This window comes from Oncorhynchus gorbuscha, unplaced genomic scaffold (assembly GCF_021184085.1).
Source record: "Oncorhynchus gorbuscha isolate QuinsamMale2020 ecotype Even-year unplaced genomic scaffold, OgorEven_v1.0 Un_scaffold_4073, whole genome shotgun sequence".
Taxonomy (NCBI): Eukaryota; Metazoa; Chordata; class Actinopteri; order Salmoniformes; family Salmonidae; genus Oncorhynchus; species Oncorhynchus gorbuscha.
In genome coordinates, this window is record NW_025748179.1 from 1 (window position 1) to 20,831 (window position 20,831).

At 43.6% G+C, this 20,831-nt stretch overlaps 18 non-coding genes across 18 annotated transcripts; all 18 read left to right on the forward strand.

Moving 5' to 3' along the window:
* Positions 1-1,685: 1,685 nt before the first annotated feature.
* On the forward strand, positions 1,686-1,773 carry trnay-gua. The gene is given in 2 exon segments: positions 1,686-1,722; positions 1,738-1,773. It is a non-coding gene; the product is annotated as a tRNA-Tyr (tRNA).
* A 567-nt stretch (positions 1,774-2,340) lies between these two features.
* On the forward strand, positions 2,341-2,428 carry trnay-gua. The gene is given in 2 exon segments: positions 2,341-2,377; positions 2,393-2,428. It is a non-coding gene; the product is annotated as a tRNA-Tyr (tRNA).
* A 568-nt stretch (positions 2,429-2,996) lies between these two features.
* On the forward strand, positions 2,997-3,084 carry trnay-gua. The gene is given in 2 exon segments: positions 2,997-3,033; positions 3,049-3,084. It is a non-coding gene; the product is annotated as a tRNA-Tyr (tRNA).
* Positions 3,085-3,651: 567 nt separating this feature from the next.
* trnay-gua lies at positions 3,652-3,739 on the forward strand. Its single transcript is given in 2 exon segments — positions 3,652-3,688; positions 3,704-3,739. It is a non-coding gene; the product is annotated as a tRNA-Tyr (tRNA).
* A 567-nt stretch (positions 3,740-4,306) lies between these two features.
* trnay-gua lies at positions 4,307-4,394 on the forward strand. The gene is given in 2 exon segments: positions 4,307-4,343; positions 4,359-4,394. It is a non-coding gene; the product is annotated as a tRNA-Tyr (tRNA).
* Positions 4,395-4,962: 568 nt separating this feature from the next.
* On the forward strand, positions 4,963-5,050 carry trnay-gua. Its single transcript is given in 2 exon segments — positions 4,963-4,999; positions 5,015-5,050. It is a non-coding gene; the product is annotated as a tRNA-Tyr (tRNA).
* Positions 5,051-5,617: 567 nt separating this feature from the next.
* Positions 5,618-5,705, forward strand: trnay-gua. The gene is given in 2 exon segments: positions 5,618-5,654; positions 5,670-5,705. It is a non-coding gene; the product is annotated as a tRNA-Tyr (tRNA).
* Positions 5,706-6,272: 567 nt separating this feature from the next.
* trnay-gua lies at positions 6,273-6,360 on the forward strand. Its single transcript is given in 2 exon segments — positions 6,273-6,309; positions 6,325-6,360. It is a non-coding gene; the product is annotated as a tRNA-Tyr (tRNA).
* A 568-nt stretch (positions 6,361-6,928) lies between these two features.
* Positions 6,929-7,016, forward strand: trnay-gua. Its single transcript is given in 2 exon segments — positions 6,929-6,965; positions 6,981-7,016. It is a non-coding gene; the product is annotated as a tRNA-Tyr (tRNA).
* A 568-nt stretch (positions 7,017-7,584) lies between these two features.
* trnay-gua lies at positions 7,585-7,672 on the forward strand. Its single transcript is given in 2 exon segments — positions 7,585-7,621; positions 7,637-7,672. It is a non-coding gene; the product is annotated as a tRNA-Tyr (tRNA).
* Positions 7,673-8,895: 1,223 nt separating this feature from the next.
* On the forward strand, positions 8,896-8,983 carry trnay-gua. Its single transcript is given in 2 exon segments — positions 8,896-8,932; positions 8,948-8,983. It is a non-coding gene; the product is annotated as a tRNA-Tyr (tRNA).
* A 568-nt stretch (positions 8,984-9,551) lies between these two features.
* On the forward strand, positions 9,552-9,639 carry trnay-gua. Its single transcript is given in 2 exon segments — positions 9,552-9,588; positions 9,604-9,639. It is a non-coding gene; the product is annotated as a tRNA-Tyr (tRNA).
* Positions 9,640-10,844: 1,205 nt separating this feature from the next.
* Positions 10,845-10,932, forward strand: trnay-gua. Its single transcript is given in 2 exon segments — positions 10,845-10,881; positions 10,897-10,932. It is a non-coding gene; the product is annotated as a tRNA-Tyr (tRNA).
* A 3,181-nt stretch (positions 10,933-14,113) lies between these two features.
* trnay-gua lies at positions 14,114-14,201 on the forward strand. The gene is given in 2 exon segments: positions 14,114-14,150; positions 14,166-14,201. It is a non-coding gene; the product is annotated as a tRNA-Tyr (tRNA).
* Positions 14,202-18,696: 4,495 nt separating this feature from the next.
* On the forward strand, positions 18,697-18,784 carry trnay-gua. Its single transcript is given in 2 exon segments — positions 18,697-18,733; positions 18,749-18,784. It is a non-coding gene; the product is annotated as a tRNA-Tyr (tRNA).
* Positions 18,785-19,350: 566 nt separating this feature from the next.
* On the forward strand, positions 19,351-19,438 carry trnay-gua. The gene is given in 2 exon segments: positions 19,351-19,387; positions 19,403-19,438. It is a non-coding gene; the product is annotated as a tRNA-Tyr (tRNA).
* Positions 19,439-20,005: 567 nt separating this feature from the next.
* Positions 20,006-20,093, forward strand: trnay-gua. The gene is given in 2 exon segments: positions 20,006-20,042; positions 20,058-20,093. It is a non-coding gene; the product is annotated as a tRNA-Tyr (tRNA).
* Positions 20,094-20,662: 569 nt separating this feature from the next.
* On the forward strand, positions 20,663-20,750 carry trnay-gua. The gene is given in 2 exon segments: positions 20,663-20,699; positions 20,715-20,750. It is a non-coding gene; the product is annotated as a tRNA-Tyr (tRNA).
* Positions 20,751-20,831: the final 81 nt, after the last annotated feature.

Consider the following 20,831-nt stretch of genomic DNA (forward strand, 5'->3'; position numbering starts at 1 on the left):
CAATCCTTATGTCACTGGCTCACACTGGTTCAAAGGAGGATAACTTTTTCAGCGGTTTTTGACAGTAGTGCACTTTAACTTGACAATCAAATCAATCAAATATTTTTATAAAGTCCTTCTTACATCAGCTGATGTCACAAAGTGCTGTACAGAAACCCAGCCTAAAACCCCAAACAGCAAGCAATGCAGGTGTAGAAGCACGGTGGCTAGGAAAAACTCCCTAGAAAGACCAAAACCTAGGAAAAAACCTAGAGAGGAACCAGGCTTTGAGGGGTGGCTAGTCATCGTCTGGCTGTTCCGGGTAGCGATTATAAGAAAACATGGCCAAGATGTTCAAATGTTCATGGATGACCAGCAGGGTCAGCTGAACTTCTTACCATCTAGGTCATGGCTTTTGGGTAGCTTGTCCACCTTCGATAGCTCAGTTGGTAGAGCGGAGGACTGTAGGTGGTAATTGTAGCAATCTTTAGGTCGCTGGTTAAAATCTGTCTCGAAGGATTGTCTTGTGGCTTGCTCCAACTTTTGACAGCAGTGCACTTTGACTTGTGTTTGACAAACATGTTATATTTCCCTGAGATCACCGAATTCATAACTTGTTGACCTTCCATAGGACAGTTGGTAAAGTCGCGGAGTGTATTTGAAATGCAACAATCCTTATGTCACTGGCTCACACTGGCTCAGAGGAGGATAACATTTCCAGCGGTTTTTGATAGCAGTGCACTTTAACTTGACAATCAAATCAATCAAATATTTTTATAAAGCCCTTCTTACATCAGCTGATGTCACAAAGTGCCGTACAGAAACCCAGCCTAAAACGCCAAACAGCAAGCAATGCAGGTGTAGAAGCACGGTGGCTAGGAAAAACTCCCTAGAAAGACCAAAACCTAGGAAAAAACCTAGAGAGGAACCAGGCTGTGAGGGGTGGCTAGTCATCGTCTGGCTGTTCCGGGTAGCGATTATAACAAAACATGGCCAAGATGTTCAAATGTTCATGGATGACCAGCAGGGTCAGCTGAACTTCTTAATACACCTTCGATAGCTCATTTGGCCTAGAGGAGGACTGTAGGTGATAATTGTAGCAATCCTTAGGTCGCTGGTTCAAATCTGTCTCGAAGGATTGTATTTTTTCTTGTGGCTTGCTCCAACTTTTGACAGCAGTGCACTTTGACTTGTGTTTGACAAACATATTATCTTTCCCTGAGATCGCCGAATTCATAACTTGTTGACCTTCCATAAGACAGTTGGTAAAGTCGCGGAGTGTATTTGAAATTGCAACAATCCTTATGTCACTGGCTCACACTGGTTCAAAGGAGGATAACATTTCCAGCGGTTTTTGACAGCAGTGCACTTTAACTTGACAATCAAATCAATCAAATATTTTTATAAAGTCCTTCTTACATCAGCTGATGTCACAAAGTGCTGTACAGAAACCCAGCCTAAAACCCCAAACAGCAAGCAATGCAGGTGTAGAAGCACGGTGGCTAGGAAAAACTCCCTAGAAAGACCAAAACCTAGGAAAAAACCTAGAGAGGAACCAGGCTGTGAGGGGTGGCTAGTCATCGTCTGGCTGTTCCGGGTAGCGATTATAAGAAAACATGGCCAAGATGTTCAAATGTTCATGGATGACCAGCAGGGTCAGCTGAACTTCTTACCATCTAGGTCATGGCTTTTGGATATCTTGTCCACCTTCGATAGCTCAGTTGGTAGAGCGGAGGACTGTAGGTGATAATTGTAGCAATCCTTAGGTCGCTGGTTCAAATCTGGCTCGAAGGAGTGTATTTTTTCCTGTGGCTTGCTCCAACTTTTGACAGCAGTGCACTTTGACTTGTGTTTGACAAACATATTATCTTTCCCTGAGATCGCCGAATTCATTACTTGTTGACCTTCCGTAGGACAGTTGGTAAAGTCGCGGAGTGTATTTGAAATGCAACAATCCTTATGTCACTGGCTCACACTGGCTCAGAGGAGGATAACATTTCCAGCGGTTTTTGACAGCAGTGCACTTTAACTTGACAATCAAATCAATCAAATATTTTTATAAAGTCCTTCTTACATCAGCTGATGTCACAAAGTGCTGTACAGAAACCCAGCCTAAAACCCCAAACAGCAAGCAATGCAGGTGTAGAAGCACGGTGGCTAGGAAAAACTCCCTAGAAAGACCAAAACCTAGGAAAAAACCTAGAGAGGAACCAGGCTGTGAGGGGTGGCTAGTCATCGTCTGGCTGTTCCGGGTAGCGATTATAACAAAACATGGCCAAGATGTTCAAATGTTCATGGATGACCAGCAGGGTCAGCTGAACTTCTTACCATCTAGGTCATGGCTTTTGGATATCTTGTCCACCTTCGATAGCTCAGTTGGTAGAGCGGAGGACTGTAGGTGATAATTGTAGCAATCCTTAGGTCGCTGGTTCAAATCCGGCTCGAAGGAGTGTATTTTTTCCTGTGGCTTGCTCCAACTTTTGACAGCAGTGCACTTTGACTTGTGTTTGACAAACATATTATCTTTCCCTGAGATCGCCGAATTCATTACTTGTTGACCTTCCGTAGGACAGTTGGTAAAGTCGCGGAGTGTATTTGAAATGCAACAATCCTTATGTCACTGGCTCACACTGGCTCAGAGGAGGATAACATTTCCAGCGGTTTTTGACAGCAGTGCACTTGAACTTGACAATCAAATCAATCAAATATTTTTATAAAGTCCTTCTTACATCAGCTGATGTCACAAAGTGCTGTACAGAAACCCAGCCTAAAACGCCAAACAGCAAGCAATGCAGGTGTAGAAGCACGGTGGCTAGGAAAAATTCCCTAGAAAGACCAAAACCTAGGAAAAACATTAGAGAGGAACCAGGCTGTGAGGGGTGGCCAGTCATCATCTGGCTGTTCCGGGTAGCGATTATAACAAAACATGGCCAAGATGTTCAAATGTTCATGGATGACCAGCAGAGTCAGCTGAACTTCTTTTTATCTAGGTCATGGCTTTTGCAGTTACTTGTCCACCTTCGATAGCTCAGTTGGTAGAGCGGAGGACTGTAGGTGATAATTGTAGCAATCCTTAGGTCGCTGGTTCAAATCCGGCTCGAAGGAGTGTATTTTTTCTTGTGGCTTGCTCCAACTTTTGACAGCAGTGCACTTTGACTTGTGTTTGACAAACATATTATCTTTCCCTGACATCGCCGAATTCATAACTTGTTGACCTTCCATAAGACAGTTGGTAAAGTCGCGGAGTGTATTTGAAATTGCAACAATCCTTATGTCACTGGCTCACACTGGTTCAAAGGAGGATAACTTTTTCAGCGGTTTTTGACAGTAGTGCACTTTAACTTGACAATCAAATCAATCAAATATTTTTATAAAGTCCTTCTTACATCAGCTGATGTCACAAAGTGCTGTACAGAAACCCAGCCTAAAACCCCAAACAGCAAGCAATGCAGGTGTAGAAGCACGGTGGCTAGGAAAAACTCCCTAGAAAGACCAAAACCTAGGAAAAAACCTAGAGAGGAACCAGGCTTGAGGGGTGGCTAGTCATCGTCTGGCTGTTCCGGGTAGCGATTATAAGAAAACATGGCCAAGATGTTCAAATGTTCATGGATGACCAGCAGGGTCAGCTGAACTTCTTACCATCTAGGTCATGGCTTTTGGATATCTTGTCCACCTTCGATAGCTCAGTTGGTAGAGCGGAGGACTGTAGGTGATAATTGTAGCAATCCTTAGGTCGCTGGTTCAAATCCGGCTCGAAGGAGTGTATTTTTTCCTGTGGCTTGCTCCAACTTTTGACAGCAGTGCACTTTGACTTGTGTTTGACAAACATATTATCTTTCCCTGAGATCGCCGAATTCATTACTTGTTGACCTTCCGTAGGACAGTTGGTAAAGTCGCGGAGTGTATTTGAAATGCAACAATCCTTATGTCACTGGCTCACACTGGCTCAGAGGAGGATAACATTTCCAGCGGTTTTTGACAGCAGTGCACTTTAACTTGACAATCAAATCAATCAAATATTTTTATAAAGTCCTTCTTACATCAGCTGATGTCACAAAGTGCTGTACAGAAACCCAGCCTAAAACCCCAAACAGCAAGCAATGCAGGTGTAGAAGCACGGTGGCTAGGAAAAACTCCCTAGAAAGACCAAAACCTAGGAAAAAACCTAGAGAGGAACCAGGCTTTGAGGGGTGGCTAGTCATCGTCTGGCTGTTCCGGGTAGCGATTATAAGAAAACATGGCCAAGATGTTCAAATGTTCATGGATGACCAGCAGGGTCAGCTGAACTTCTTACCATCTAGGTCATGGCTTTTGGATATCTTGTCCACCTTCGATAGCTCAGTTGGTAGAGCGGAGGACTGTAGGTGATAATTGTAGCAATCCTTAGGTCGCTGGTTCAAATCCGGCTCGAAGGAGTGTATTTTTTCCTGTGGCTTGCTCCAACTTTTGACAGCAGTGCACTTTGACTTGTGTTTGACAAACATATTATCTTTCCCTGAGATCGCCGAATTCATTACTTGTTGACCTTCCGTAGGACAGTTGGTAAAGTCGCGGAGTGTATTTGAAATGCAACAATCCTTATGTCACTGGCTCACACTGGCTCAGAGGAGGATAACATTTCCAGCGGTTTTTGACAGCAGTGCACTTGAACTTGACAATCAAATCAATCAAATATTTTTATAAAGTCCTTCTTACATCAGCTGATGTCACAAAGTGCTGTACAGAAACCCAGCCTAAAACGCCAAACAGCAAGCAATGCAGGTGTAGAAGCACGGTGGCTAGGAAAAATTCCCTAGAAAGACCAAAACCTAGGAAAAACATTAGAGAGGAACCAGGCTGTGAGGGGTGGCCAGTCATCATCTGGCTGTTCCGGGTAGCGATTATAACAAAACATGGCCAAGATGTTCAAATGTTCATGGATGACCAGCAGGGTCAGCTGAACTTCTTACCATCTAGGTCATGGCTTTTGGAGTTACTTGTCCACCTTCGATAGCTCAGTTGGTAGAGCAGAGGACTGTAGGTGATAATTGTAGCAATCCTTAGGTCGCTGGTTCAAATCCGGCTCGAAGGAGTGTATTTTTCTTGTGGCTTGCTCCAACTTTTGACAGCAGTGCACTTTGACTTGTGTTTGACAAACATATTATCTTTCCCTGACATCGCCGAATTCATAACTTGTTGACCTTCCCTAAGACAGTTGGTAAAGTCGCGGAGTGTCTTTGAAATTGCAACAATCCTTATGTCACTGGCTCACACTGGTTCAAAGGAGGATAACTTTTTCAGCGGTTTTTGACAGTAGTGCACTTTAACTTGACAATCAAATCAATCAAATATTTTTATAAAGTCCTTCTTACATCAGCTGATGTCACAAAGTGCTGTACAGAAACCCAGCCTAAAACCCCAAACAGCAAGCAATGCAGGTGTAGAAGCACGGTGGCTAGGAAAAACTCCCTAGAAAGACCAAAACCTAGGAAAAAACCTAGAGAGGAACCAGGCTTTGAGGGGTGGCTAGTCATCGTCTGGCTGTTCCGGGTAGCGATTATAACAAAACATGGCCAAGATGTTCAAATGTTCATGGATGACCAGCAGGGTCAGCTGAACTTCTTACCATCTAGGTCATGGCTTTTGGATATCTTGTCCACCTTCGATAGCTCAGTTGGTAGAGCGGAGGACTGTAGGTGATAATTGTAGCAATCCTTAGGTCGCTGGTTCAAATCCGGCTCGAAGGAGTGTATTTTTTCTTGTGGCTTGCTCCAACTTTTGACAGCAGTGCACTTTGACTTGTGTTTGACAAACATATTATCTTTCCCTGAGATCGCCGAATTCATAACTTGTTGACCTTCCATAGGACAGTTGGTAAAGTCGCGGAGTGTATTTGAAATGCAACAATCCTTATGTCACTGGCTCACACTGGCTCAAAGGAGGATAACATTTCCAGCGGTTTTTGACAGCAGTGCACTTTAACTTGACAATCAAATCAATCAAATATTTTTATAAAGTCCTTCTTACATCAGCTGATGTCACAAAGTGCTGTACAGAAACCCAGCCTAAAACCCCAAACAGCAAGCAATGCAGGTGTAGAAGCACGGTGGCTAGGAAAAACTCCCTAGAAAGACCAAAACCTAGGAAAAAACCTAGAGAGGAACCAGGCTTTGAGGGGTGGCTAGTCATCGTCTGGCTGTTCCGGGTAGCGATTATAAGAAAACATGGCCAAGATGTTCAAATGTTCATGGATGACCAGCAGGGTCAGCTGAACTTCTTACCATCTAGGTCATGGCTTTTGGATATCTTGTCCACCTTCGATAGCTCAGTTGGTAGAGCGGAGGACTGTAGGTGATAATTGTAGCAATCCTTAGGTCGCTGGTTCAAATCCGGCTCGAAGGAGTGTATTTTTTCCTGTGGCTTGCTCCAACTTTTGACAGCAGTGCACTTTGACTTGTGTTTGACAAACATATTATCTTTCCCTGAGATCGCCGAATTCATTACTTGTTGACCTTCCGTAGGACAGTTGGTAAAGTCGCGGAGTGTATTTGAAATGCAACAATCCTTATGTCACTGGCTCACACTGGCTCAGAGGAGGATAACATTTCCAGCGGTTTTTGACAGCAGTGCACTTGAACTTGACAATCAAATCAATCAAATATTTTTATAAAGTCCTTCTTACATCAGCCGATGTCACAAAGTGCTGTACAGAAACCCAGCCTAAAACGCCAAACAGCAAGCAATGCAGGTGTAGAAGCACGGTGGCTAGGAAAAATTCCCTAGAAAGACCAAAACCTAGGAAAAACATTAGAGAGGAACCAGGCTGTGAGGGGTGGCCAGTCATCATCTGGCTGTTCCGGGTAGCGATTATAACAAAACATGGCCAAGATGTTCAAATGTTCATGGATGACCAGCAGGGTCAGAAGAACTTCTTACCATCTAGGTCATGGCTTTTGGAGTTACTTGTCCACCTTCGATAACTCAGTTGGTAGAGCAGAGGACTGTAGGTGATAATTGTAGCAATCCTTAGGTCGCTGGTTCAAATCCGGCTCGAAGGAGTGTATTTTTTCTTGTGGCTTGCTCCAACTTTTGACAGCAGTGCACTTTGACTTGTGTTTGACAAACATATTATCTTTCCCTGACATCGCCGAATTCATAACTTGTTGACCTTCCATAAGACAGTTGGTAAAGTCGCGGAGTGTATTTGAAATTGCAACAATCCTTATGTCACTGGCTCACACTGGTTCAAAGGAGGATAACTTTTTCAGCGGTTTTTGACAGTAGTGCACTTTAACTTGACAATCAAATCAATCAAATATTTTTATAAAGTCCTTCTTACATCAGCTGATGTCACAAAGTGCTGTACAGAAACCCAGCCTAAAACCCCAAACAGCAAGCAATGCAGGTGTAGAAGCACGGTGGCTAGGAAAAACTCCCTAGAAAGACCAAAACCTAGGAAAAAACCTAGAGAGGAACCAGGCTGTGAGGGGTGGCTAGTCATCGTCTGGCTGTTCCGGGTAGCGATTATAAGAAAACATGGCCAAGATGTTCAAATGTTCATGGATGACCAGCAGGGTCAGCTGAACTTCTTACCATCTAGGTCATGGCTTTTGGATATCTTGTCCACCTTCGATAGCTCAGTTGGTAGAGCGGAGGACTGTAGGTGATAATTGTAGCAATCCTTAGGTCGCTGGTTCAAATCCGGCTCGAAGAGTGTATTTTTTCCTGTGGCTTGCTCCAACTTTTGACAGCAGTGCACTTTGACTTGTGTTTGACAAACATATTATCTTTCCCTGAGATCGCCGAATTCATTACTTGTTGACCTTCCGTAGGACAGTTGGTAAAGTCGCGGAGTGTATTTGAAATGCAACAATCCTTATGTCACTGGCTCACACTGGCTCAGAGGAGGATAACATTTCCAGCGGTTTTTGACAGCAGTGCACTTGAACTTGACAATCAAATCAATCAAATATTTTTATAAAGTCCTTCTTACATCAGCCGATGTCACAAAGTGCTGTACAGAAACCCAGCCTAAAACGCCAAACAGCAAGCAATGCAGGTGTAGAAGCACGGTGGCTAGGAAAAATTCCCTAGAAAGACCAAAACCTAGGAAAAACATTAGAGAGGAACCAGGCTGTGAGGGGTGGCCAGTCATCATCTGGCTGTTCCGGGTAGCGATTATAACAAAACATGGCCAAGATGTTCAAATGTTCATGGATGACCAGCAGGGTCAGAAGAACTTCTTACCATCTAGGTCATGGCTTTTGGAGTTACTTGTCCACCTTCGATAACTCAGTTGGTAGAGCAGAGGACTGTAGGTGATAATTGTAGCAATCCTTAGGTCAATGGTTCAAATCCAGCTCGAAGGATTGTATTTTCTCTTGTGGCTTGCTCCAACTTTTGACAGCAGTGCACTTTGACTTGTGTTTGACAAACATATTATCTTTCCCTAACATCGCCAATTTCATAACTTGTTGACCTTCCATAAGACAGTTGGTAAAGTCGCGGAGTGTATTTGAAATTGCAACAATCCTTATGTCACTGGCTCACACTGGTTCAAAGGAGGATAACTTTTTCAGCGGTTTTTGACAGTAGTGCACTTTAACTTGACAATCAAATCAATCAAATATTTTTATAAAGTCCTTCTTACATCAGCTGATGTCACAAAGTGCTGTACAGAAACCCAGCCTAAAACCCCAAACAGCAAGCAATGCAGGTGTAGAAGCACGGTGGCTAGGAAAAACTCCCTAGAAAGACCAAAACCTAGGAAAAAACCTAGAGAGGAACCAGGCTGTGAGGGGTGGCTAGTCATCGTCTGGCTGTTCCGGGTAGCGATTATAACAAAACATGGCCAAGATGTTCAAATGTTCATGGATGACCAGCAGGGTCAGCTGAACTTCTTACCATCTAGGTCATGGCTTTTGGATATCTTGTCCACCTTCGATAGCTCAGTTGGTAGAGCGGAGGACTGTAGGTGATAATTGTAGCAATCCTTAGGTCGCTGGTTCAAATCCGGCTCGAAGGAGTGTATTTTTTCCTGTGGCTTGCTCCAACTTTTGACAGCAGTGCACTTTGACTTGTGTTTGACAAACATATTATCTTTCCCTGACATCGCCGAATTCATAACTTGTTGACCTTCCATAAGACAGTTGGTAAAGTCGCGGAGTGTATTTGAAATTGCAACAATCCTTATGTCACTGGCTCACACTGGTTCAAAGGAGGATAACTTTTTCAGCGGTTTTTGACAGTAGTGCACTTTAACTTGACAATCAAATCAATCAAATATTTTTATAAAGTCCTTCTTACATCAGCTGATGTCACAAAGTGCTGTACAGAAACCCAGCCTAAAACCCCAAACAGCAAGCAATGCAGGTGTAGAAGCACGGTGGCTAGGAAAAACTCCCTAGAAAGACCAAAACCTAGGAAAAAACCTAGAGAGGAACCAGGCTGTGAGGGGTGGCTAGTCATCGTCTGGCTGTTCCGGGTAGCGATTATAACAAAACATGGCCAAGATGTTCAAATGTTCATGGATGACCAGCAGGGTCAGCTGAACTTCTTACCATCTAGGTCATGGCTTTTGGATATCTTGTCCACCTTCGATAGCTCAGTTGGTAGAGCGGAGGACTGTAGGTGATAATTGTAGCAATCCTTAGGTCGCTGGTTCAAATCCGGCTCGAAGGAGTGTATTTTTTCCTGTGGCTTGCTCCAATTTTTGACAGCAGTGCACTTTGACTTGTGTTTGACAAACATATTATCTTTCCCTGAGATCGCAGAATTCATTACTTGTTGACCTTCCATAGGACAGTTGGTAAAGTCGCGGAGTGTATTTGAAATGCAACAATCCTTATGTCACTGGCTCACACTGGCTCAGAGGAGGATAACATTTCCAGCGGTTTTTGACAGCAGTGCACTTTAACTTGACAATCAAATCAATCATTCTTACATCAGCTGATGTCACAAAGTGCTGAACAGAAACCCAGCCTAAAACCCCAAACAGCAAGCAATGCAGGTGTAGAAGCACGGTGGCTAGGAAAAACTCCCTAGAAAGACCAAAACCTAGGAAAAAACCTAGAGAGGAACCAGGCTGTGAGGGGTGGCCAGTCATCGTCTGGCTGTTCCGGGTAGCGATTATAACAAAACATGGCCAAGATGTTCAAATGTTCATGGATGACCAGCAGGGTCAGCTGAACTTCTTACCATCTAGGTCATGGCTTTTGGATATCTTGTCCACCTTCGATAGCTCATTTGGTAGAGCGGAGGACTGTAGGTGATAATTGTAGCAATCCTTAGGTTGCTGGTTCAAATCTGCCTCGAAGGATTGTATTTTCTCTTGTGGCTTGCTCCAACTTTTGACAGCAGTGCACTTTGACTTGTGTTTGACAAACATATTATCTTTCCCTGAGATCGCCGAATTCATTACTTGTTGACCTTCCATAGGACAGTTGGTAAAGTCGCGGAGTGTATTTGAAATTGCAACAATCCTTATGTCACTGGCTCACACTGGCTCAAAGGAGGATAACATTTCCAGCGGTTTTTGACAGCAGTGCACTTTAACTTGACAATCAAATCAATCAAATATTTTTATAAAGTCCTTCTTACATCAGCTGATGTCACAAAGTGCTGTACAGAAACCCAGCCTAAAACCCCAAACAGCAAGCAATGCAGGTGTAGAAGCACGGTGGCTAGGAAAAACTCCCTAGAAAGACCAAAACCTAGGAAAAAACCTAGAGAGGAACCAGGCTGTGAGGGGTGGCCAGTCATCGTCTGGCTGTTCCGGGTAGCGATTATAACAAAACATGGCCAAGATGTTCAAATGTTCATGGATGACCAGCAGGGTCAGCTGAACTTCTTACCATCTAGGTCATGGCTTTTGGATAACTTGTCCACCTTCGATAGCTCAGTTGGTAGAGTGGAGGACTGTAGGTGATAATTGTAGCAATCCTTAGGTTGCTGGTTCAAATCTGGCTCGAAGGAGTGTATTTTTCTTGTGGCTTGGTCCAACTTTTGACAGCAGTGCACTTTGACTTGTGTTTGACAAACATATTATCTTTCCCTGAGATCGCCGAATTCATTACTTGTTGACCTTCCATAGGACAGTTGGTAAAGTCGCGGAGTGTATTTGAAATGCAACAATCCTTATGTCACTGGCTCACACTGGCTCAGAGGAGGATAACATTTCCAGCGGTTTTTGACAGCAGTGCACTTTAACTTGACAATCAAATCAATCAAATATTTTTATAAAGTCCTTCTTACATCAGCTGATGTCACAAAGTGCTGTACAGAAACCCAGCCTAAAACGCCAAACAGCAAGCAATGCAGGTGTAGAAGCACGGTGGCTAGGAAAAACTCCCTAGAAAGACCAAAACCTAGGAAAAAACCTAGAGAGGAACCAGGCTGTGAGGTGTGGCCAGTCATCGTCTGGCTGTTCCTGGTAGCGATTATAACAAAACATGGCCAAGATGTTCAAATGTTCATGGATGACCAGCAGGGTCAGCTGAACTTCTTACCATCTAGGTCATGGCTTTTGGATAACTTGTCCACCTTCGATAGCTCATTTGGTAGAGCGGAGGACTGTAGGTGATAATTGTAGCAATCCTTAGGTGCTGGTTCAAATCTTGCTCAAAGCAGTGTTTTTTTCTTGTGGCTTGCTCCAAATTTTGACAGCAGTGCACTTTGACTTGTGTTTTACAAACATATTATCTTTCCCTGAGATCGCCTAATTCATTACTTGTTGACCTTCCATAGGACATTTGGTAAAGTCGCGGAGTGTATTTGAAATTGCAACAATCCTTATGTCACTGGCTCACACTGGCTCAAAGGAGGATAACTTTTTCAGCGGTTTTTGACAGCAGTGCACTTTAACTTGACAATCAAATCAATCAAATATTTTTATAAAGTCCTTCTTACATCAGCTGATGTCACAAAGTGCTGTACAGAAACCCAGCCTAAAACCCCAAACAGCAAGCAATGCAGGTGTAGAAGCACGGTGGCTAGGAAAAACTCCCTAGAAAGACCAAAACCTAGGAAAAAACCTAGAGAGGAACCAGGCTGTGAGGTGTGGCCAGTCATCGTCTGGCTGTTCCGGGTAGCGATTATAACAAAACATGGCCAAGATGTTCAAATGTTCATGGATGACCAGCAGGGTCAGCTGAACTTCTTACCATCTAGGTCATGGCTTTTGGATAACTTGTCCACCTTCGATAGCTCATTTGGTAGAGCGGAGGACTGTAGGTGATAATTGTAGCAATCCTTAGGTCGCTGGTTCAAATCTGCTCGAAGGATTGTATTTTCTCTTGTGGCTTGCTCCAACTTTTGACAGCAGTGCACTTTGACTTGTGTTTGACAAACATATTATCTTTCCCTGAGATCGCCGAATTCATTACTTGTTGACCTTCCGTAGGACAGTTGGTAAAGTCGCGGAGTGTATTTGAAATGCAACAATCCTTATGTCACTGGCTCACACTGGCTCAGAGGAGGATAACATTTCCAGCGGTTTTTGACAGCAGTGCACTTTAACTTGACAATCAAATCAATCAAATATTTTTATAAAGTCCTTCTTACATCAGCTGATGTCACAAAGTGCTGTACAGAAACCCAGCCTAAAACACCAAACAGCAAGCAATGCAGGTGTAGAAGCACGGTGGCTAGGAAAAACTCCCTAGAATGACCAAAACCTAGGAAAAAACCTAGAGAGGAACCAGGCTGTGAGGTGTGGCCAGTCATCGTCTGGCTGTTCCTGGTAGCGATTATAACAAAACATGGCCAAGATGTTCAAATGTTCATGGATGACCAGCAGGGTCAGCTGAACTTCTTACCATCTAGGTCATGGCTTTTGGATAACTTGTCCACCTTCGATAGCTCATTTGGTAGAGCGGAGGATGTAGGTGATAATTGTAGCAATCCTTAGGTTGCTGGTTCAAATCTGGCTCAAAGGAGTTTTTTTTTCTTGTGGCTTGCTCCAACTTTTGACAGCAGTGCACTTTGACTTGTGTTTGACAAACATATTATCTTTCCCTGAGATCGCCGAATTCATTACTTGTTGACCTTCCATAGGACAGTTGGTAAAGTCGCGGAGTGTATTTGAAATTGCAACAATCCTTATGTCACTGGCTCACACTGGCTCAAAGGAGGATAACTTTTTCAGCGGTTTTTGACAGCAGTGCACTTTAACTTGACAATCAAATCAATCAAATATTTTTATAAAGTCCTTCTTACATCAGCTGATGTCACAAAGTGCTGTACAGAAACCCAGCCTAAAACCCCAAACAGCAAGCAATGCAGGTGTAGAAGCACGGTGGCTAGGAAAAACTCCCTAGAAAGGCCAAAACCTAGGAAAAAACCTAGAGAGGAACCAGGCTGTGAGGGGTGGCCAGTCATCGTCTGGCTGTTCCGGGTAGCGATTATAACAAAACATGGCCAAGATGTTCAAATGTTCATGGATGACCAGCAGGGTCAGCTGAACTTCTTACCATCTAGGTCATGGCTTTTGGATAACTTGTCCACCTTCGATAGCTCATTTGGTAGAGCGGAGGACTGTAGGTGATAATTGTAGCAATCCTTAGGTCGCTGGTTCAAATCTGCTCGAAGGATTGTATTTTCTCTTGTGGCTTGCTCCAACTTTTGACAGCAGTGCACTTTGACTTGTGTTTGACAAACATATTATCTTTCCCTGAGATCGCCGAATTCATTACTTGTTGACCTTCCATAGGACAGTTGGTAAAGTCGCGGAGTGTATTTGAAATGCAACAATCCTTATGTCACTGGCTCACACTGGCTCAAGGAGGATAACATTTCCAGCGGTTTTTGACAGCAGTGCACTTTAACTTGACAATCAAATCAATCAAATATTTTTATAAAGTCCTTCTTACATCAGCTGATGTCACAAAGTGCTGTACAGAAACCCAGCCTAAAACCCCAAACAGCAAGCAATGCAGGTGTAGAAGCACGGTGGCTAGGAAAAACTCCCTAGAAAGACCAAAACCTAGGAAAAAACCTAGAGAGGAACCAGGCTGTGAGGGGTGGCCAGTCATCGTCTGGCTGTTCCGGGTAGCGATTATAACAAAACATGGCCAAGATGTTCAAATGTTCATGGATGACCAGCAGGGTCAGCTGAACTTCTTACCATCTAGGTCATGGCTTTTGGATAACTTGTCAACCTTCGATAGCTCAGTTGGTAGAGCGGAGGACTGTAGGTGATAATTGTAGCAATCCTTAGGTTGCTGGTTCAAATCCGGCTCAAAGGAGTGTATTTTTCTTGTGGCTTGGTCCAACTTTTGACAGCAGTGCACTTTGACTTGTGTTTGACAAACATATTATCTTTCCCTGAGATCGCCGAATTCATTACTTGTTGACCTTCCGTAGGACAGTTGGTAAAGTCCGGAGTGTATTTGAAATTGCAACAATCCTTATGTCACTGGCTCACACTGGCTCAAAGGAGGATAACTTTTTCAGCGGTTTTTGACAGCAGTGCACTTTAACTTGACAATCAAATCAATCAAATATTTTTATAAAGTCCTTCTTACATCAGCTGATGTCACAAAGTGCTGTACAGAAACCCAGCCTAAAACACCAAACAGCAAGCAATGCAGGTGTAGAAGCACGGTGGCTAGGAAAAACTCCCTAGAAAGACCAAAACCTAGGAAAAAACCTAGAGAGGAACCAGGCTGTGAGGTGTGGCCAGTCATCGTCTGGCTGTTCCTGGTAGCGATTATAACAAAACATGGCCAAGATGTTCAAATGTTCATGGATGACCAGCAGGGTCAGCTGAACTTCTTACCATCTAGGTCATGGCTTTTGGATAACTTGTCCACCTTCGATAGCTCATTTGGTCTAGCGGAGGACTGTAGGTGATAATTGTAGCAATCCTTAGGTCGCTGGTTCAAATCTGTCTCGAAGGATTGTATTTTTCTTGTGGCTTGCTCCAACTTTTGACAGCAGTGCACTTTGACTTGTGTTTGACAAACATATTATCTTTCCCTGAGATCGCCGAATTCATTACTTGTTGACCTTCCATAGGACAGTTGGTAAAGTCGCGGAGTGTATTTGAAATGCAACAATCCTTATGTCACTGGCTCACAATGGCTCAAAGGAGGATAACATTTCCAGCGGTTTTTGACAGCAGTGCACTTTAACTTGACAATCAAATCAATCAAATATTTTTATAAAGTCCTTCTTACATCAGCTGATGTCACAAAGTGCTGTACAGAAACCCAGCCTAAAACCCCAAACAGCAAGCAATGCAGGTGTAGAAGCACGGTGGCTAGGAAAAACTCCCTAGAAAGACCAAAACCTAGGAAAAAACCTAGAGAGGAACCAGGCTGTGAGGTGTGGCCAGTCATCGTCTGGCTGTTCCTGGTAGCGATTATAACAAAACATGGCCAAGATGTTCAAATGTTCATGGATGACCAGCAGGGTCAGCTGAACTTCTTACCATCTAGGTCATGGCTTTTGGATAACTTGTCCACCTTCGATAGCTCATTTGGTAGAGTGGAGTACTGTAGGTGATAATTGTAGCAAACCTTAGGTTGCTGGTTCAAATCTGGCTCAAAGCAGTGTTTTTTTTCTTGTGGCTTGCTCCAAATTTTGACAGCAGTGCACTTTGACTTGTGTTTTACAAACATATTATCTTTCCCTGAGATCGCCTAATTCATTACTTGTTGACCTTCCATAGGACATTTGGTAAAGTCGCGGAGTGTATTTGAAATGCAACAATCCTTATGTCACTGGCTCACACTGGCTCAGAGGAGGATAACATTTCCAGCGGTTTTTGACAGCAGTGCACTTTAACTTGACAATCAAATCAATCAAATATTTTTATAAAGTCCTTCTTACATCAGCTGATGTCACAAAGTGCTGTACAGAAACCCAGCCTAAAACGCCAAACAGCAAGCAATGCAGGTGTAGAAGCACGGTGGCTAGGAAAAACTCCCTAGAAAGGCCAAAACCTAGGAAAAAAACTAGAGAGGAACCAGGCTGTGAGGTGTGGCCAGTCATCGTCTGGCTGTTCCGGGTAGCGATTATAACAAAACATGGCCAAGATGTTCAAATGTTCATGGATGACCAGCAGGGTCAGCTGAACTTCTTACCATCTAGGTCATGGCTTTTGGATAACTTGTCCACCTTCGATAGCTCATTTGGTAGAGTGGAGTACTGTAGGTGATAATTGTAGCAAACCTTAGGTTGCTGGTTCAAATCTGGCTCAAAGCAGTGTTTTTTTTCTTGTGGCTTGCTCCAAATTTTGACAGCAGTGCACTTTGACTTGTGTTTTACAAACATATTATCTTTCCCTGAGATCGCCTAATTCATTACTTGTTGACCTTCCATAGGACATTTGGTAAAGTCGCGGAGTGTATTTGAAATTGCAACAATCCTTATGTCACTGGCTCACACTGGCTCAAAGGAGGATAACTTTTTCAGCGGTTTTTGACAGCAGTGCACTTTAACTTGACAATCAAATCAATCAAATATTTTTATAAAGTCCTTCTTACATCAGCTGATGTCACAAAGTGCTGTACAGAAACCCAGCCTAAAACCCCAAACAGCAAGCAATGCAGGTGTAGAAGCACGGTGGCTAGGAAAAACTCCCTAGAAAGGCCAAAACCTAGGAAAAAACCTAGAGAGGAACCAGGCTGTGAGGGGTGGCCAGTCATCGTCTGGCTGTTCCGGGTAGCGATTATAACAAAACATGGCCAAGATGTTCAAATGTTCATGGATGACCAGCAGGGTCAGCTGAACTTCTTACCATCTAGGTCATGGCTTTTGGATATTTGTCCACCTTCGATAGCTCAGTTGGTAGAGCGGAGGACTGTAGGTGATAATTGTAGCAATCCTTAGGTCGCTGGTTCAAATCTGCCTCGAAGGATTGTATTTTCTCTTGTGGCTTGCTCCAACTTTTGACAGCAGTGCACTTTGACTTGTGTTTGACAAACATATTATCTTTCCCTGAGATCGCCGAATTCATTACTTGTTGACCTTCCGTAGGACAGTTGGTAAAGTCGCGGAGTGTATTTGAAATGCAACAATCCTTATGTCACTGGCTCACACTGGCTCAGAGGAGGATAACATTTCCAGCGGTTTTTGACAGCAGTGCACTTTAACTTGACAATCAAATCAATCAAATATTTTTATAAAGTCCTTCTTACATCAGCTGATGTCACAAAGTGCTGTACAGAAACCCAGCCTAAAACGCCAAACAGCAAGCAATGCAGGTGTAGAAGCACGGTGGCTAGGAAAAACTCCCTAGAAAGACCAAAACCTAGGAAAAAACCTAGAGAGGAACCAGGCTGTGAGGTGTGGCCAGTCATCGTCTGGCTGTTCCTGGTAGCGATTATAACAAAACATGGCCAAGATGTTCAAATGTTCATGGATGACCAGCAGGGTCAGCTGAACTTCTTACCATCTAGGTCATGGCTTTTGCAGATATTTGTCCACCTTCGATAGCTCAGTTGGTAGAGCGGAGGACTGTAGGTGATAATTGTAGCAATCCTTAGGTTGCTGGTTCAAATCTGGCTCAAAGGATTTTTTTTCTCTTGTGGCTTGCTCCAACTTTTGACAGCAGTGCACTTTGACTTGTGTTTGACAAACATATTATCTTTCCCTGAGATCGCCGAATTCATTACTTGTTGACCTTCCATAGGACAGTTGGTAAAGTCGCGGAGTGTATTTGAAATTGCAACAATCCTTATGTCACTGGCTCACACTGGCTCAGAGGAGGATAACATTTCCAGCGGTTTTTGACAGCAGTGCACTTTAACTTGACAATCAAATCAATCAAATATTTTTATAAAGCCCTTCTTACATCAGCTGATGTCACAAAGTGCCGTACAGAAACCCAGCCTAAAACGCCAAACAGCAAGCAATGCAGGTGTAGAAGCACGGTGGCTAGGAAAAACTCCCTAGAAAGACCAAAACCTAGGAAAAAAATTAGAGAGGAACCAGGCTGTGAGGGGTGGCCAGTCATCATCTGGCTGTTCCGGGTAGCGATTATAACAAAACATGGCCAAGATGTTCAAATGTTCATGGAAGACCAGCAGGGTCAGCTGAACTTCTTACCATCTAGGTCATGGCTTTTGGATAACTTGTCCACCTTCGATAGCTCAGTTGTTAGAGCGGAGGACTGTAGGTGATAATTGTAGCAATCCTTAGGTCGTTGTTTCAAATCCGGCTCGAAGGAGTGTATTTTTTCTTGTGGCTTGCTCCAACTTTTGACAGCAATGTACTTTGACTTGTGTTTGACAAACATATTATCTTTCCCTGAGATCGCCGAATTCATTACTTGTTGACCTTCCATAGGACAGTTGGTAAAGTCGCGGAGTGTATTTGAAATTGCAACAATCCTTATGTCACTGGCTCACACTGGCTCAGAGGAGGATAACATTACCAGCGGTTTTTGACAGCAGTGCACTTTAACTTAATCAAATCAATCAAATATTTTTATAAAGCCCTTCTTACATCAGCTGATGTCACAAAGTGCCGTACAGAAACCCAGCCTAAAACCCCAAACAGCAAGCAATGCAGGTGTAGAAGCACGGTGGCTAGGAAAAACTCCCTAGAAAGACCAAAACCTAGGAAAAAACCTAGAGAGGAACCAGGCTGTGAGGGGTGGCTAGTCATCGTCTGGCTGTTCCGGGTAGCGATTATAAGAAAACATGGCCAAGATGTTCAAATGTTCATGGATGACCAGCAGGGTCAGCTGAACTTCTTACCATCTAGGTCATGGCTTTTGGAGTTACTTGTCCACCTTCGATAGCTCAGTTGGTAGAGCGGAGGACTGTAGGTGATAATTGTAGCAATCCTTAGGTCGCTGGTTCAAAATCAGCTCGAAGGATTGTTTTTTCTCTTGTGACTTGCTCCAACTTTTGACAGCAGTGCACTTTGACTTGTGTTTGACAAACATATTATCTTTCCCTGAGATCGCCGAATTCATTACTTGTTGACCTTCCGTAGGACAGTTGGTAAAGTCGCGGAGTGTATTTGAAATGCAACAATCCTTATGTCACTGGCTCACACTGGCTCAGAGGAGGATAACATTTCCAGCGGTTTTTGACAGCAGTGCACTTTAACTTGACAATCAAATCAATCAAATATTTTTATAAAGTCCTTCTTACATCAGCTGATGTCACAAAGTGCTGTACAGAAACCCAGCCTAAAACGCCAAACAGCAAGCAATGCAGGTGTAGAAGCACGGTGGCTAGGAAAAACTCCCTAGAAAGACCAAAACCTAGGAAAAAACCTAGAGAGGAACCAGGCTGTGAGGGGTGGCCAGTCATCATCTGGCTGTTCCGGGTAGCGATTATAACAAAACATGGCCAAGATGTTCAAATGTTCATGGATGACCAGCAGGGTCAGCTGAACTTCTTACCATCTAGGTCATGGCTTTGGATAACTTGTCCACCTTCGATAGCTCAGTTGGTAGAGCGGAGGACTGTAGGTGATAATTGTAGCAATCCTTAGGTCGCTGGTTCAAATCCGGCTCGAAGGAGTGTATTTTTTCCTGTGGCTTGCTCCAACTTTTGACAGCAGTGCACTTTGACTTGTGTTTGACAAACATATTATCTTTCCCTGAGATCGCCGAATTCATTACTTGTTGACCTTCCATAGGACAGTTGGTAAAGTCGCGGAGTGTATTTGAAATGCAACAATCCTTATGTCACTGGCTCACACTGGCTCAGAGGAGGATAACATTTCCAGCGGTTTTTGACAGCAGTGCACTTTAACTTGACAATCAAATCAATCAAATATTTTTATAAAGTCCTTCTTACATCAGCTGATGTCACAAAGTGCTGTACAGAAACCCAGCCTAAAACGCCAAACAGCAAGCAATGCAGGTGTAGAAGCACGGTGGCTAGGAAAAACTCCCTAGAAAGACCAAAACCCTGGAAAAAACCTAGAGAGGAACCAGGCTGTGAGGGGTGGCCAGTCATCATCTGGCTGTTCCGGGTAGCGATTATAACAAAACATGGCCAAGATGTTCAAATGTTCATGGATGACCAGCAGGGTCAGCTGAACTTCTTACCATCTAGGTCATGGCTTTTGGATAACTTGTCCACCTTCGATAGCTCAGTTGGTAGAGCGGAGGACTGTAGGTGATAATTGTAGCAATCCTTAGGTCGCTGGTTCAAATCCGGCTCGAAGGAGTGTATTTTTTCTTGTGGCTTGCTCCAACTTTTGACAGCAGTGCACTTTGACTTGTGTTTGACAAACATATTATCTTTCCCTGAGATCGCCGAATTCATTACTTGTTGACCTTCCATAGGACAGTTGGTAAAGTCGCGGAGTGTATTTGAAATTGCAACAATCCTTATGTCACTGGCTCACACTGGCTCAAAGGAGGATAACATTTCCAGCGGTTTTTGACAGCAGTGCACTTTAACTTGACAATCAAATCAATCAAATATTTTTATAAAGTCCTTCTTACATCAGCTGATGTCACAAAGTGCTGTACAGAAACCCAGCCTAAAACCCCAAACAGCAAGCAATGCAGGTGTAGAAGCACGGTGGCTAGGAAAAACTCCCTAGAAAGACCAAAACCTAGGAAAAAACCTAGAGAGGAACCAGGCTGTGAGGGGTGGCTAGTCATCGTCTGGCTGTTCCGGGTAGCGATTATAACAAAACATGGCCAAGATGTTCAAATGTTCATGGATGACCAGCAGGGTCAGCTGAACTTCTTACCATCTAGGTCATGGCTTTTGGAGTTACTTGTCCACCTTCGATAGCTCAGTTGGTAGAGCGGAGGACTGTAGGTGATAATTGTAGCAATCCTTAGGTCGCTGGTTCAAAATCAGCTCGAAGGATTGTTTTTTCTCTTGTGACTTGCTCCAACTTTTGACAGCAGTGCACTTTGACTTGTGTTTGACAAACATATTATCTTTCCC